At 51.0% G+C, this 15,947-nt stretch overlaps 1 protein-coding gene across 3 annotated transcripts in view; it reads left to right on the top strand.

Annotated features, from left to right (window-relative positions):
- Positions 1-15,947, top strand: part of LRIG1 (leucine rich repeats and immunoglobulin like domains 1) — a 106,908-nt gene that overhangs the window by 55,403 nt on the left and 35,558 nt on the right. The gene's annotated exons all lie outside the window — the stretch shown is intronic.

Raw genomic sequence — 15,947 nt, 5'->3', positions numbered from 1 at the left:
CAGCCCTCTGTCCCGGAAACTTCCCAGGGGCGCTGTCGTGCAGGCTGTCTCTTGCCCCGAGTCAAAGGGAGCCTTTCGCTGGGAAAGGAGCTCCACTGCGCCCCACCACCCCTGACTGCAAGCCTGCCAAATTACACACAGTCATGACTTGTCATTTTCCTTCTGTCTTTTCTTCTCTTTTTTTTTTTTTTCTTATTTCTCTGTGAGTGGGGGTGGTGAGTCAGCCAGATGAGCGGCCCATCTGCAAGTCATTTGCTGAGAAAGTGAAGCGAACACCAGCTGTGGGTCTGGGGAGCCTAGGAAGGGGAGGCTGGTGAAATAGGAACATGACCATGGAGGTCACTTTTTTGGGAACTCAGTAGCGTAGGTTCTCTTGTTTAGAGATGGCTTTTGTTGTGCATTTGGCTCCCTTCTCCTTTCTCGTTTTCTCTGATGAGCACATAAACTTTCCGTTCAGTGCGTGACCCGGTGAGCATAGGGATGCTGGGGAAGTGTGCACGGGCTTGCGGGGAAGTGGCTGTGCTCACTGCTGCGGGTGCTGAGAGCCCTCCCAGGCCTGGGCCCGAGGCAGAACTGCCTTCTGGGTTGCACAACAGTCTCCCTCTCCCGTGTGAAAGGAGCTGGGCCTTGCCTGTATCAACAGTCTGTTTCCAACCGGGACCATTTCCGCCTCCTCCTCCTCCTCCTCCTCCTCCTCCCCCTCCCTTGAGCCCACTTCCTACAGGTGGCTTCTGTAATCTACTTACCGCTGGGGAAGCCCCAGGAGCGTGTGCACTTAATCCGAAAATGGCTGGCTTGACTTTGACCCACGGGGTGACCTTGCAGAGAAGGCAGGGCCTATTGTGTCCACTCACACCTGGGAGCCATTTTCAGCTTTTATAGCCAGAGTGGAAGAAATGTGTTTGCATTTATGCTGGGCCTTCCTTTCACAAGGTCTGTCATTGCTGGGTGTTATGGAGGGAATATTAGATTCACCCTGCTTATCCAAACGCGGGGGTTCTTCAAGGTAGAAGAGTTTTTACTCGTTGAATTCGTACACCATTGCCATCTTCTGAGCTGAAACACTGTGATGGTCAGTCTGTGTGGTTCCCTGACATTGGAAGGCACTGCTCCACATGCCTTCACGGCCCTCCTCCCAGTATATTGCCTCTGCAGTCCCTGGAGATGGGATAGGGTCTGTTTTAAGCACATTTTACAGATGAGACACCTGAGGCACAGAGAGGGCAAGAAACTTGCTTAAGGGCACACAGTAAGTGGCACAGGTAGTTCTTGAATTCTTTTCTGTCCACCTTTGGGGCTGGCACTCAACTGAATACATGGAAGTATGTGGTCTGGGAGCCAGGGAGGGTGTTGTAATGTCACGTGTTGTCCTATCAAACTGTGTCAGGAGGAGGAGGCCTGGGGACTGCAGCCAGGCAGCTCCGCAGAACAGATGAGATGCTCGTCCCACGGCAGAGGCATCTCTTAAAGCCGAGTGCAGGCACGCATCATGCCTCCGCAACATTGCTGTCAGGTGAACCGACTCTGGGCAGCCCCTTGGTGATTTTCATGAGCTGATGCGGAGTAACAGGAAGTCCTCCTGTCCTGAACATCAGGCTCACCCTCCCCTCACCACCGATCATACCCATAGTTAGTTATTCTCAGCCTGTTACAGTTGTCCATCTTTTAAGGGCGCTGAAAAGGGACACGAGATTGTAGTCAGGTCTCTGCAAAACCCAGACATGTGGTGCAGATGTGCCCGCAGCCTGTCGGAGAGTGGGCACCTGCCCTCGAAAACACAGCTTCCAGAATTCCCACACCGTTTCCTCACTTCCTGATTCCTTTCATGCCCAAACAGCGGAGATAAAGGTGCCAGTTTGTGGGTCTTTCTCCCCAGCTCCTTTAGGCAGGATGTCGGAGAGTGTGTGTGAAGGCTGGTATTAGGCAGCTGTGTGGCATGCATGAGGTGTCCTCCCTTGCTGCCCCAGGTCTCTGCTCAACTGTGCAGATGGAGAGTCTCTTTGGTGGCAAAGAAACATTTTAACATTTTATTGTTAGGGAAGGACATGGCCAGGGCTGCTGTGAGATCAGTGTGTAGAGTCCAAGGGTCCCTCCCCCAGGTAACGGTAAGCAAAGGTAGATGCACATGGGTGTTTTCAGCTTCCATCATATGACCACATCATAGGGCTTTCTGGCGAGGGGCAGCCCTACGTGGTGACTAAAGAAGCCTCTGAGTCAGAAGGGTCTCCGTTTAAGCCTGTCTTCATCCTGCCCTTGCTGTGTCCTCTGGGCCTCAGTTGACTTCCTCAGACAGAGACACTTGCCAATAGAGCGGCCTGTGAGGAGTCCCTGAATACCGCACGTGCTGGATACAGTGTGTGGTGTATAATGAATGTGCACCAAGTGCTATTTCGGAGGGACCCTCTCCACTGAGCATGCCCCGGTGTAGGTGGAGCTGGCCTGACTTTGCTGCTGTGTTCCTAGGGGGGTTGGTGTCAGACTGGGGCAGATGCTATTTGCATTCCTTGAAAACGGACCTTACTTGCAGGCGCCCATTATAGTTCACTCTCTTGTGACTTAGTTGAGGTGTATAAATCATTCCCGTATTGTGTGTGGGGGCGGGGAGGGGTCCTTAGCTTTCTCATAGGTAAATTCCTGTTCTCAGCAGGGAATTGGTAGCATTGATTTTTTTTTTTTCCTCTCGTTGCCCATTACCTTACCTGGGCTGGGCGCCACAAGCCCGGGAAACACTCAGAATTATTTCTAAGCCCGGGCTCTCATCCTTTGCTGCACAGTAGAATGACCAGGGGAGCATGAAAACAAAAAACAAAAGCCCCTAGATGCTCAGGCTCCATCCCAGGTGGTGTAAATCAGAACATTGGGCTGGGGGACTGCAGAGGGAGGGACCCTGGGCACAGGCACTGGTGTTTTCTTAAAGCTCTATAGGTCGTTTCGATGTGCTGCCAAAGCTTAATGAGTCCACACTGCGTAATTGCAAGTGAAAGGTATTGTCCTCCCTTCTCTGCTTCCCTCATACTTGTCACTGAGAATACCCAGGTACCCCACCTTCCTGTCCTCCCCTTTTTCTTTTTCTGTTCCAGGTGGAAGGGAAATAAATGGTAAGACTGACTTTCAGTTTAGCACTAAGGATTCTGGGGGCTCTGTCTGAGGTTTTTACTACTGATTTAATTGGAAGACACTGTGAAGTCAGCCACTTAGTAGGAAATTGCCTTGCCTTTGGGGTGCACAGGGGCAGGCCTTGGCATCTGTTGGACATGCCCACCTCATTTGGTGATCCCGGAACTTGACTGTGGAATTGCTGCTTAATCCAGGTCATTTCTGTGCCCTGAAAGCTGGTGTACTGTCTCATCTCTCATGTGGATTCTACCTGTAAGTCAGAGAAGTCCCCTCCTGATGATGTGGAGTGGGAGGGACCCTCTTCATAGTAAAATGAAAGGCAAAACTTACTTCAGTCTTTTCAGAAATGTTGTTCTTCATAATTCCAAAATTAGGACTTTGTTCCTAAAAAAACAACAACAAAACTTGTTGGGATACAGCAGGATTCTAGCGCTAACGTTGATTTTTGTTGCTCATGCGATGTACGTGACGGGGATTTGTGAGGGTTGGTTGCATTTGGAATCAGGCCCTTCCATAGGTCGTAGGTTGGAAAGAGTAACTAGAATGTTGGATGTCGGAGAAAGATTCCCTGAGACTTTGTAGAATGTGGTGGTTGTTCCAAATCCAGCGTGTTCTTTTTTATAAGGAGAAAACAGTGGTTATCCACACACACAGTGAAGTTTTTCTGCCTCGTAATTTTTATTGGGTTCTGGGAGTCAGAGTGAAGACCGGCCCTGCCAGGCCCCCCTGCTGCTCCTGGCCTTGAAGGCAGTAGTGATCCCCCCCTCACACACCCCCCCAGGGCCCCTCACAGACCAGGCTGGTCCTGCCCCCTCCCTCCTTCTCCAGTTCTCCAGTGTGTGTGAACAGTTCTCAAGTCCTATGGTCCCATGTAAGCATTCAGTGCCTGTAGCCAGTTGCCTGAAAAAGAGCTCCAGCTCCTGGGAGACTCAGTAAATTGGGGAGATGGATTCACCAAGCAGAGGACAGTGCATCGTGGATGTAATTAGATCGGTTTCCTGCGTGAGGCCAAGGTGCCTCTTCTCCCTGCCTCGGTGGCTTCACGGGTCATCACCAGGAAGAGAAGGCAGGCTGGCGAGGACCCCACCTGCCTCTCCTTTGGCTGCTCCTCTGTGGCCATTTAGGCAGACACCCTTGGTCCCCATTCTTTACCCACCTCCATCTGGGTGTCGTGGTTTAGGGTGACGTGTCTGCTGGCCAGAGAAGGCCCCTCACCTTCTTCTCGTCAGGACATCACCCAGAACGCAAGCCATGGGGTAATGTGAGGGGCTTGACTCTGAGGGAGGAGAGGAAGCGTCCTTTCTCCCGGTGCACATGGCCTCCCTCTTGTCAGCACCAGCACCTCCAGAGAGGAGCCGGTGACCAGCCGCTTGGCTTCCGGCCCTGACTGCCGGAGACCCTGCTGCAGGGCCTCCCACAAGTCGCTGCTCCTGTCTTGAGCTGCTCTTCTCCCATCGGGAAGGAAGGGAGCTGGTTCTGTATCAGCCACATTTGACTGGTGTCCACCAGGCACATGGCTGCTTCCTTTCCTGTCAGCCTGTGGGACCTCGCAGAGACCCTGGGGCCCTCGTAGAGGCTCAGATGGTGCTGAGTTCTGTCCAGTGGGCCTGCCGGGCACCGTGCTGAGAAGTCTGCTAAAATGATGCGGGCATTAGCACCACAGCCACGTCTTGCTGTTCGCTCCCACATCTGGGATCATACCCCGTCTCTCCAGAGGCTCCTCGGCGCCTCAGTTCTGAAGGTGCTCAGGCTCGGCCGTCTCTCCCCACGGGACCCCCAGGAGCTCCAGCCTCTCGGTCTGTGTTCCCCACTTCCCACCCAGGGAGCTGCCTGCCCTGCAGTGCATGTGTGTTGAGGAAATGAATGGAGGAGCCCTTTGTGGCTGGCCCGTTACCCACGTGATCGAGTCTCAGCTCTTGCAGATTTGTCCCCAGTTCCATTTCTTTCTCCCTCTTGCCACTTCCTGCCTTGATCTTTGCATGAAACTGCACGCAGGGAAAGCCGTGCCCTGGATTCTGTATCTTGTTCGTGTGGTCACCGTGGTCTGATACGGCTGCTCCTCTCCCAGCCGCCTCCCCCACACCCTGTGTCCCCATCTGTCAAAGCACCCGTCATATCTCTGTTTTTCTCCTCAACTCCACTGTGCGTTTTTTTGGGCATGACTGATGGGGTCAGGGGGATGGTGGTGCTGCCGTCAAATAACTTTTCTTTATTTTTATTTTTTACAGCAGCTGCACATAATAGGCATCCCCTATGTGTTTGAAAAAATGAAGCACAGGACAGGAATACACGACTGTGGAGTATGGGAGTATGGGTGGTTCTGGACATTTATCATCAAGATGAAGGGACCAACTCGGGACAGGTGATAACAGAAATAGTCTGATGAGAGCCCCTGTAGGCATAGGGCTCCTCCCATCCCAGAGACAGGACTGGCTTTCCCGATTTGTCGGCAGGCCAGGCACAGTATTACGGGAGAGAGAGATGTCATGGAAACTCCTGCGTGGCAGGCAGGGTGGCTTAGAGGAGTGTGGGCCCTGTGGGCCCTGGTTTAGGTTTCAATCCTTACCTTGCTGCTTTTTAGCTCAGAAATTACCCTTACCCTGGCCTTGGGGCGTCTCCTCACCTGTGAGGGGCTATCAGGTGGTTTGGGGAAAGACTTTCTCCAAAGTGAAGACCAATCCCTCCACACCCCAGCCCATCCTGCTTGTCTGTGAAACTTTAGAAAACCCAGAGTGGGGGCGCCTAGGTGGCTCAGATGGTTAAGCTTCAGCTCAGGTCATGATCTCACGGTTCGTGGGTTCGAGCCCCGCATCGGACTCTGTGGTGACAGCTAGCTCAGAGCCTAGAGCCTGTCTTCAGATTCTATCTCCCTCTCTCTCTGACCCTCCCCTGCGTGTGCTGTCTCTGTCTCTCAAAAATAAATAAAAAGCATGAAAAAATTTAAAAAAGAAAAAGAAAACCCAGAGTTCCAGATAAGCGGTTTTCTTTGCTGTAGGACGTGTCAGAGCCTTTAATAACCAGGGGATGGAGCACGGGGTTCCGTCTGCAGTCAGCCGCCTCAGCATGTGTTGTGTGGGAGGGGCTGAATCATGTAGATGTACTAAATGCAGAATCAAGCAGAATGAAAGTCATCTTGATTGGAGTCCTTGTCAGTACCTTCCTCTGGCTGGCCTGCTTTGGGGGTCTGCAAGGACCCCCACAGGCGGGTGTGTGCCACGTTCCAGAGCCCTTTGATGGAGCTCCTCCAAACTAGGGTTCCAGAAGTGGTGCTTTGGGAATCTCTGGTGTGGCCGTGCAAGTCTGACCTGGGTCTAGGTGTGGACGCCTAGCGAGCCCTTCTGCTGGGTCAGGCAGTGCTGGGGCCTCGGCTGAAGTGAAGGGCAGGGGCCACCCCAGTCCTCTCACAGGCTGTATCAGCAACCCCTTCTCATCAGGAGGCCATACGCCCTGTCCTTTCCTAAGCAATGGAAAATAATTAAACATTTCATGCTTATCCCTGGATTTCAGAAATCCCACAGTGCCCAGCAGTGTTAGGCTTTCAGAATTGAGTCATATGAGGTAAGTTTCTGCTGGTTTGTAGGAACAGCTGGAGACCAAATGAGGTAGCAGATTGGCCCGCCCTCTCCCTCCCTCTCTCTCTCCCTCCCTCCCTCCCTCTCTCTCTCCCTCCCTCCCTCCCTCTCTCTCTCCCTCCCTCCCTCCCTCTCTCTCTCCCTCCCTCTCTCTCTCTCTCTCTCTCTCTCTCTCTCTCTCTCTCTCTCTCTCTCTCTGTCTGTCTGTCCCTCCTCTACGAATTCTGCCAAGGCCTCTCTCTGATTCCACAAGGACTGTCACGACATGTTTCTTTGGTGTTTTAAACCTTTTATTTTTGAGATCGCTATAGCTTCACATGCAGCTGTAATAAAAAATAATGTAGAAAGATTCTCCTGGACCCTTAACACAGTTATCCCCAGCGATGCCATTGTTTCAAACTTTTTATAAGTGGGATATTGACATCCATCCAGTCAGGGTGCAGCACATCTCCATCCCTGGAATGGTCCCTCATTTTGCCTTTGGAAGCCTCCCCACTTCCCTTCTGCCCCCACACCCTTGGCAATGTCTCATTTGTTCTCCACATGTATTTCTCATTGAAAGAATGTGATCTGCGTGGATTCATACAGCCTGTAACCTTTGGGGACTGACTTCCTGTCTGGCAGCACAATTCCCTGGAGGTCCATCTAGGTTGTCTCATGTATCAGTAGGTGACTTCTGTTTATCACAGAATAGTACCCCATGAAATGGATGTACCACACTTGGCTGCACCATTCACGTGTCAAAGGACATCTGGCGTGTTTCCACATTTGGGCTGTACAGAGCATTCACGTTCAGGTTTTTGAGTGTCTGTAAATTTTCGTCTCTCTGGGAGGCATGCCGTAGAGTATCGTTGCTGTAGTGTATGATGATGGTAATTGTGTCGCTCTTTAAGAACACACCATACTTCTCCGGCATGAATGTAGTGTCTTAAATTCCCATCAGTGACGAATGAATGAATGAGTTCTTTGCGTCATGGCCAGAATTTGGTGGTGTTGCTTTTTGTTTTTTTAAGTTTTATTATATTTATTTGAGAGAGACAGAGAGAGAGAGAGAGAGAGAGCATGAGTGGAGGAGGGGCAGAGAGAGAGGGAGAGAGAATACATACAGCAAGGAGCCCAACATGTGGCTCCATCCCACAAACCTTGAGATCATGGCCTGAGCTGAAATCAAGAGTCAGATGCTTAACCCATTGAACCACCCAGGCACCCCTACCTAGCTGTAGATCCCAAAGATTTTCTGCTGTGTTTTCTCTAAAAGTTTATAGTTTACATCTTACATTTGGGTCCTAGTTTACATCTTACATTTGGGTCCAATATGATAGATTTAAAAGAAGGGGAGGGGTGCCTGGGTGGCTCAGTCGGTTGAGCGTCTGACTTCGGCTCAGGTCATGATCTTGTGGTTCGTGGATTCAAGCCCCGCGTCAGGCTCTGTACTGACAGCTCAGACCCTGGAGCTTATCTTCGGATTCTGTGTCTACCTCCCTCTCTGACCCTCCCCTGCTCATGCTCTCTCTCTCTTTCTCTCTCAAAAATAAATAAAAACATTAAAAAATAAAATAAAATCTTGAAAAAAAAAAAGCAAACCAACCTGAAGCAAAGCAGAACCTGGAAGCCCGTGGTTTCAAGAAGGAGAGAGCAAGTGTAGGCGCCTGCAGGAAGCTACGACAGGCAAGATGAGGGGGTGGTGTGGTCGTAGGTGTGGAGTGGGGCCACTGGAGGTGGTGCCTCGCCGATGTTGTAGTGTGTCCTAGCATCTTCAGGGTAGAGGAGGACCACATGGAAAGGCCAGTTCGCTGATCACACTCTCACATGTCCCTAACCCTCCCCAAGTACAGTCAGATCCTACGCCGAAGGCTTGGGGGATTGCGTGGTTCAGAGATATCTGAAATCATATGACCGGGAGTCAGAAGGCTTCCAGATGGGGCAGGAAGCGGGCCTGGCTTTATTTTTAAAGGCACATCAGCGGTATCACTCCCAGAGGGGACAGGGACTTGTCTTGGGAAGTGCCGCCAAGTGCAGAAGCTGCTTCCCGTCTGCTGGGACCGCAGAACCGCCGGGAGCTGGCATGGGAAGGAAGCGCAGGGGATGTCCCTTTTGTGCCGCCCCCCCCCCCCGCCCCGGATTGCAGGAGCACCTGGTGCCCACACACCCGTCTTCCGTCCTCTTGACCACAGGCTGTCTGATGAAACTTCGTGTGCTTCTCCTCTTGAGATAGCAGCACTGCCCGGAGTCAGAGGGGACCTGTGCTTGCCTGCTGGTTAGCAGGGAGACCCCAGACCAGGACCTAAGGTCTCTGTACCTGTACCTTCTAGAGAGCACCGGGTGAACAAGCTTGTGCTCCTTGGAGAAGGCCCATGTCGTGTCATACTGCCTGAGGAACCAAGAGCTCCGCGCACACATTTAGGGACCACTGCAGTCGTCTTAGGTATAATTAGGGGGGGCCGGCTGGGTCCCAGCAGCTGTGTGCTGACATGTGACTCTGGAGGGGCAGGGGCATGAGCCCCCTCTGAATGCACAGAGATGGGTCCGCCTCTGACCAAATCACAGACGTGGGGTGTAGCCAGGGTGGGTGCCGAGAAGAGGGGGTGGCCCAGGGGCCTGTCCAGAGAAGCCCTCTTCCCCAGGTCTCCTTACACTTGCTTCCATTCTGAGGCAGTATGACACACTGAGGAGGAGTGGGGGACAAGGACTCCCATCTGGGCTCCTGTCCTAGCCACGCTTCCTACTGCATTCCGATGCCTCCACATCCCCGTCTGTAAAATGGGGACGGCGGCAGTATCCGTTCTTTGGTTTGTCATGAGGGTTAAATGAACTAGTCAGAGCCTGGCTCCTGGTAAGCGCTCACCTACTGTTAAGTTCGAGACCACTCTTCCTGCTGTTTACGGCCCTGCTACCCCTCCGTCTCTGCAGAGAAAGAAGTGTGGTGTGCCTCCTTGGTGGGTGAGCGGCAGGCTCCTCTGCCCCGTGGACCAGTCACGTGTGGGAACTGTTTCCGGGAGGCCTCGGAGGCCCCAGGGCACCGTTCCAGGCTTGAGCTACAAAGGCCCTTTGAAGTTTTCACCACTTGGAGCAGGACCCGGGCTCCTGCCCTGAGACAAAGAGGAGACTCTGGAACCCAGCACCATGCCCGCCTGGAGATGCCTGGGCGGAGCGGCTCTGTATGCCGGCCCCTGTGAAACAAGGCCACTACTGCTGGGCCGGCCCCTCGGCATGCTCACCACTGAGGGCCCTCTGCCTCAGATTGTGACGCAGCCTCGGCCTTTCTACACTTAGGGATCAAGTCCCAGAGTTCAGTGTCTAGCGCTGCATTAACAGTTTTGTAAAATAGCAGTTTAACTTATTTACATAATCACATGAAAATAATATGGAGAAGATCGGGGAGGAAATTCCATTGTCATCCGACTATGTCCAAGAGAACGTCTGACGGTTTTTCCCATGTTTTTTCTGCTGGCATCTTTGGGCAGGCGTGCGACTCAGCGACGCAGTTAGCCTTCTGCTTCAGATTATGGTGAGGACAGCATCCTGAGTGTCCGAGGCTGATGTGGGAGGGCAGCCGTGAGAACATGAGGTTTTGTTTGGGAATTGTGAGTACGGTGCATGTACAGGTTTCCCCTGCTCTCTGAAAGGAGAGTGTTGCCATGGAACCTTGGTAAGCCAGAATGGCGTAAAGTGAAGGAGCAATTCCCATTGTGTGTGAGCAGAAGTCCTCTTGGGGTTTCTCTCGGTTTGCAAAAACAGGTGCTCAGGTATGTGTGTCGGTCCTAAACACGAACCTGTTCTCAAGTCCCAGGGGCAGACACCGCTGTAGCCGATGACAGGCTGTTTGCTGGTCGTAGATTTTCAGGTAAGCCCTGTGCCCACACCCCTTCCCCGCTACTGACCAGCATTAGTGCGGAGATGCGTGCTTGCTCTGTGCAGTGCGGTAGCTGTACCCCATCTCGGGGCAGGGAGCAGGGGCATTTGCACCCCACCTTCTTTGTGTTGAGACCTCAGTTTGAGACCACCCATTGCGGCTTCTTCACGCCATCCACAAGGAGCTGGGGTGGGGGGGGCTCCCCTTGGTGAAAGGTTCTGAGCCTTGTTTTAGGGGGTGCTCTGACCACTGTGCGCCTCATGGCCACCACCTTTCTGCCTTGCCCACCTTTCTTGGCCAGTCCCTCCTTTCTGGGACAGTCTGTGCTTGGAGCTGCTCATAAGGTGCCCTGGTTTCCCTCTCTGCTGCCCTCGAGGTCCCAGACACATGGACCTTGACGGTGGCAATTGATATAGGGGAAGATAACGCTCAAAGAGTTGAGCAGCCACGTTGGTCTTGACCAGAAAGGAAACACTTCTGGCTTTCCTGCTCTGGGGGTGGCCCTTCATTGGTGGGACTCTCAAGTGGAAGTAGCCCGTGGTTCTTTCAGGACAGATTACCTCCTGTGGTCAGGGAACTGACTCTCTAAGCATCGGCCAACACCGAGGGGGTCCCTGCCGGTGTTAGAGTGGCACAGCCTTTCTCCCTGGGGCGTGCAGTCCAGATGGGGTTGGTAGGTCTTCCTCAGGCGGCAGTGTCTGAGATGACCCCCTACGTGAGTCTCCTGTCCATCCCCCGTGCCCCCCGTGTCCCAGGGACGCTGGGGACCATGGGTAGAGCTGCTCCTCCCTGCTGCCGGATGCAGGAAGGGCAGATGGACTGCTGGATCGCCGCACCATCAGGACCGCTCTCCCACCTTTGCCAACCCTGGCTAACCAGTGGATGTCTGTGTTTGGAGTTGGCTTGGGGGAAATGCACATTTAACCCAAAAGTCCATTTTATTAGGCATTTTCTTTTCAGATATAGTTTTTCTATCTAATAAAGGTAATTCCAGGCTACACCTTTAATTTCTTTAAAAACACTTTTTTAATTGGGTAGTTGGTCTTGCCTCAGCGTTTTTTTTTTTCCCGAATAACAGGTTTTTGTCCAGGTCTTTGGTGGTGAATGTAGGAGACTGAACTAAGGTTGTAATTCATTTGTTTATTCAACAAATTTTATTGAGCACCATTTATGTTCCAAGCATGGTATTGGGTGGGAAGGATATAGCAGTAAAGAAGATTGCCTACAAATTCTAATTTGTTTCTAATGATGTATTGACCACGGGACTACTTAATACCTTAGGAGGCTTTGTTTTGATCTGTTTATAATTAATGGGCTTGTAGAGTACTTTCAGGTTTACAGAAAAGTTGAATCAAGAGTCCAGAGACTTCCTGTATACCTCCTCCTCTGGTTTCTACTATTAACATTCTGCCTTAGTGTGGTAAATTTGTTGGAATGGATGAGCCAATATTGACACATGATTAAACCTCTGGTTGACATCGGGCCCACTGTTGTACATTCCATGGACTTCACAAATGTTTCACGACCCGTATGTACCATTACAGTTTTATTTAGAGTAGTTCACTGCCCTGAAAAATCCCCTGTGTTTCCACCTGTCTGTCTTTCTCTCCCCATAACCTCTGGCAAGTCCTGATCTTTTTATTGGCCTCATAGATTTGCCTTTTCCAGAATACCCTATATTGGGATCATAAATTCCAAGATAGCCTTTTCTGATTATTAGCTTCTTTCACTCAACCATGTACGTTTCCTTAGGAGGTTTTCTTTTGTTTGTTTGCACATGCAAAACCAGAATGCTGAACCCTGGTACTTTGGATAGGGATCCTGATGCTTTACAGTCATTTCTGGGGTGGGTCACTCCAGACTTTAAAGGACCGTGGTTGCTGACTCTTAACCATGCCTAACTTACCTCCTTCCAGATCTTAGACTTCCAGCTTGATGTGTCAAAGAGTGGGGGAACCAAGTGGGGTCTGCTGCACTGAGGTGCCTGGGGCCACACACTCCCATGGGGACGAGACATCAGGTCTTCTTTGCAAGGAGTTAATCAAAACCATCCGTTGAAGACCCCAAGGGGACAGTGACCCTAAAGGAAGTGAAGGGGTCAGGAGGATGGTTGACACAGCCTAGTCCTGCCTTCAGAAGGGTTGACCCTGCCTGGCGGAGGCTGTTTATCCCGCCACTGGGCCTTCTTGTTTTTTATCCAATCTCCACCTGAATAAACAGATCGGGAACGTCATCTCCAGCCAGGCTGAGAATCTGCCAAAATTCCCCAGGGAACTGATGATTCACCAGCAGCGGCTGCGGCGGGAGGAGTGAGAAGGAGAGAGAGAGAAAGAAACCTGCTTCTTCTGATTCTCATTTCCTGTTCAGCAAACCCCCTAGGCTGGGCCGTTTCTTAGGCGTCACTCATTTCTTAAAGCAAATGATCAGTTTATGCAGTAGAACAGATAGTTTGGTTTTCATTGTTAACAAAGTGAACGTGAAGCAGGCTGGTGAGAGGGTGATGCTTTGGGCCGTCATTCCGAGAGGAGGACCTTCTCCACATTGGCCTAGGAAAGCTCTTCTGCACTCACTGTTCTTTTTAGAACCTCCTCATCTTCTTGTTTCTAGTGGCTTATGGTGTTCTTCTCAGGACGACGGACACATTATTTCTTGCCAATTTGGGACTTAGAATTATTTTCTTCTGTTCTTTCCTTTTTTGGTGCTCGTTAGGCCCCCACTTAAAATCATTCTGATGGACACCCGATGAGATTGAGTGTGGCCGTGCTCTGTGGCCCCTGATGCTTTGTGTGGGGGACAGGGGCAGGCAGAGGGGCACGTGAGGGTGGTGGCATCTGACCGTGTGGTTTAATGAAGCAGCACGAAACACGGCATTGGGATCAAATGACTTTTCAGACACATTTCAACTCTGGAGAATTTGATCTAAAAGAAAACTCAAAAAAAAAAGAATAAAGAAAACTGCCCGTGTTTGATAGGGGGGAACACCCTTTGCCTGCCCTGTGACTGGGCATCAGTGCCACACCTGGACGTCGATGTTTGCCAGGAATGCATGCCAGTATGCACCAAAAGATACATGCAAAAGACATGTGTTCATAGCTGGGATTTTTGCAGTAACCCAGGCTGGCAATCACTTGGTGCCCACCAGCGGTAGAATAAAATACAAATGGCCGTGTGCTGTCTCTGTAGAAATGTTATACTGCAGTGAAAAGGAATTAGCTTCTGCCAAGGCATGGATGGGTCCTGCGAGCGTAATGCTGAGTGAAAGCCGGATACCGAAGAGCATGTCTGGAATGACTCTATGTATGTGAAGCCCAGAGTAGGCAAAATTAGTCACTGGTGGTAGAACGGAGGGGTTCCCTCTGGGAAGAATAACCGCCAGGAGAGTGACAGGGAGGAGGCCGTGCACGTTGTGTATCTCCATCTGAGTGGTAGGCACACTGGTGAATGTGCTGGTAAAAACACCGAGCTCTGCCCTTGGGATTGTTGCACTTCCCCGTGTGACTGTGGGGTGGCCCTGAAGACATTTACAGACACACAGACGAGCTGCCACCACTGGGCCATATGGGCTGTTTGGTGCTGTCTTTTCAACAAAGGAGAAATGATCATCTTCCATATTCTTGAAATGATGAGCATCTTCTGGTGCACAGCCCCCCCCCACCCCCCTGGCAGGTAGGGATCAGGGCCTCAGCCCGAGCTGAGTCCTATGCTAACAAGCTCATTCATTGTCTCCGATTCTTTGGGGTCCATGGATGGGCTCTAAAATCACATGGCAGCCCCCCAGCAGCACGGAGGGGTATGTGCCCTGCAGGGCCGTAGCACGAGGCCTGTGGCACCACAGGCTAGGCTTCTTGTGCCCAGAGCTTCAGGGGGTGGAGGGTAAGTGTGCCAGTCAGGATCCCTGTGGTGGGGGCAGTGCTGGTAGGTGCAGGACTCACCCCCCTCCAGCCCCCATTTCAGGGCTAGATTGGGTAATCTATTCTGAGCCAGAAGTTTAAACAGAGAGAGATCTGGAATTAGTATTTTGCTGATTTTGTTAAGTAAGACGTATTGAAAGTTTGATATTGCTAGAACACAGAAATTGTGCTGTTATTAGTGAGAACCCATACTCTGGGAGTTGACCGGGTGGATTTCTGGGAGTCACAGTAATTCTCTGGAAGAGCAGAAGGGTGTGCCTGTTTAGATGTGAGGACTTCGCATTGGCCAGCTTCAATGTGTCTGCCTGATTGGAAGAGTTAGAGAGAGTCAGGATCAACAGTGAGGATCACTGTTCTAAGATCACCCTTTTTGCCTACTTGTCTCCACTGGCTCCAGTCAGGACCCCCAGTTGTCTTTGGAGAAACAATAATGATGAAGACTTAGGTCCCACTTCTCGAAGAAGTAGAAAAGACATCAATGGGAAAGGTTCTGATTAGTGATGTCTGACATGAACCCTGGAGGAACCACAGGAGGGTCCTTTGCTGTAGGGAGGCATTTACTGCCATTTTGTAGGTAATTAAACCAGAAGCAGACAGTGATTTACCAAAATGAGTTCCTAAGCTGCATCAGAGCTAGAAATGGAATCTGGGGGACTCCACACACCAACCCAAAGTAGTTGCTGTAGTGTAGACCAGGAGACAGTAAAATATAGGTAGTGGGCCAAATGTGGCCCACACCTTGTTCTTTGAAATAAAGTTTTATTGAAACAGACTCATTCATTTACATATAGTCCTGTTACACTCCAGCATCAGCATTGAATAATTGTGACAGAATACATGATGCACAAACCTAAAGTATTTACTATTAGGTCTATCCTAGAAGACGTTTGCTGACCCCTGGTTTAGACAATAGACGCATAACTTCAGGAACCAGCTGCAATCCATTTGGCTCACCTTGACCCTGCTTCCTTTGATCTCCTTGCCTTTCTTGTGGCTGTTGTCAGTGGCATGAGGTCTTTTCCACCACCAGCGGGAATACCTTATAAACCAGGCTTCCCAGAACTGTAGCGGAACAATCACTTGTGATAAAAAGTTTTGAATGTTGGTTTCAAATACCTCTGTCTGTTTTCCCGTCCAATTTAACATCAGCTCTGAAAATGTAGCCAAGTGGAGAGAGCTTATCTCGCCTGCTCTCTGCCTTTGAAGATTGGTTTTATTTTTGAAGCCTTTAACAGGTGTTGGGTTAATAGACTTCTGCAGTATTAAGTTCTCCTCACCCCAGAGGGCAGCCTGAGGGGCAAACCCCACGGGGTGGAGGCAAATACTCCTGAGCACCAGCCACACAGACTCAGAACTGTCCTGGTTTGCTTTGGTGGCAGAGAAGGGCTAGGCATCCGTCCCCGCCTCTCCATCCCCTGAGAATAAATGTAGCCGTTCCTTCCTCAAATACGGGTTCTTAAAGACATGATCTCAAAGGAGCCATTCTCTTCCTTC

This window comes from Suricata suricatta, chromosome 12, assembly GCF_006229205.1.
Source record: "Suricata suricatta isolate VVHF042 chromosome 12, meerkat_22Aug2017_6uvM2_HiC, whole genome shotgun sequence".
Classification (NCBI taxonomy): domain Eukaryota; kingdom Metazoa; phylum Chordata; class Mammalia; order Carnivora; family Herpestidae; genus Suricata; species Suricata suricatta.
The sequence above is the reverse complement of the archived record's forward strand: the minus strand, read 5'-3'. Positions and strand labels throughout refer to the sequence as shown.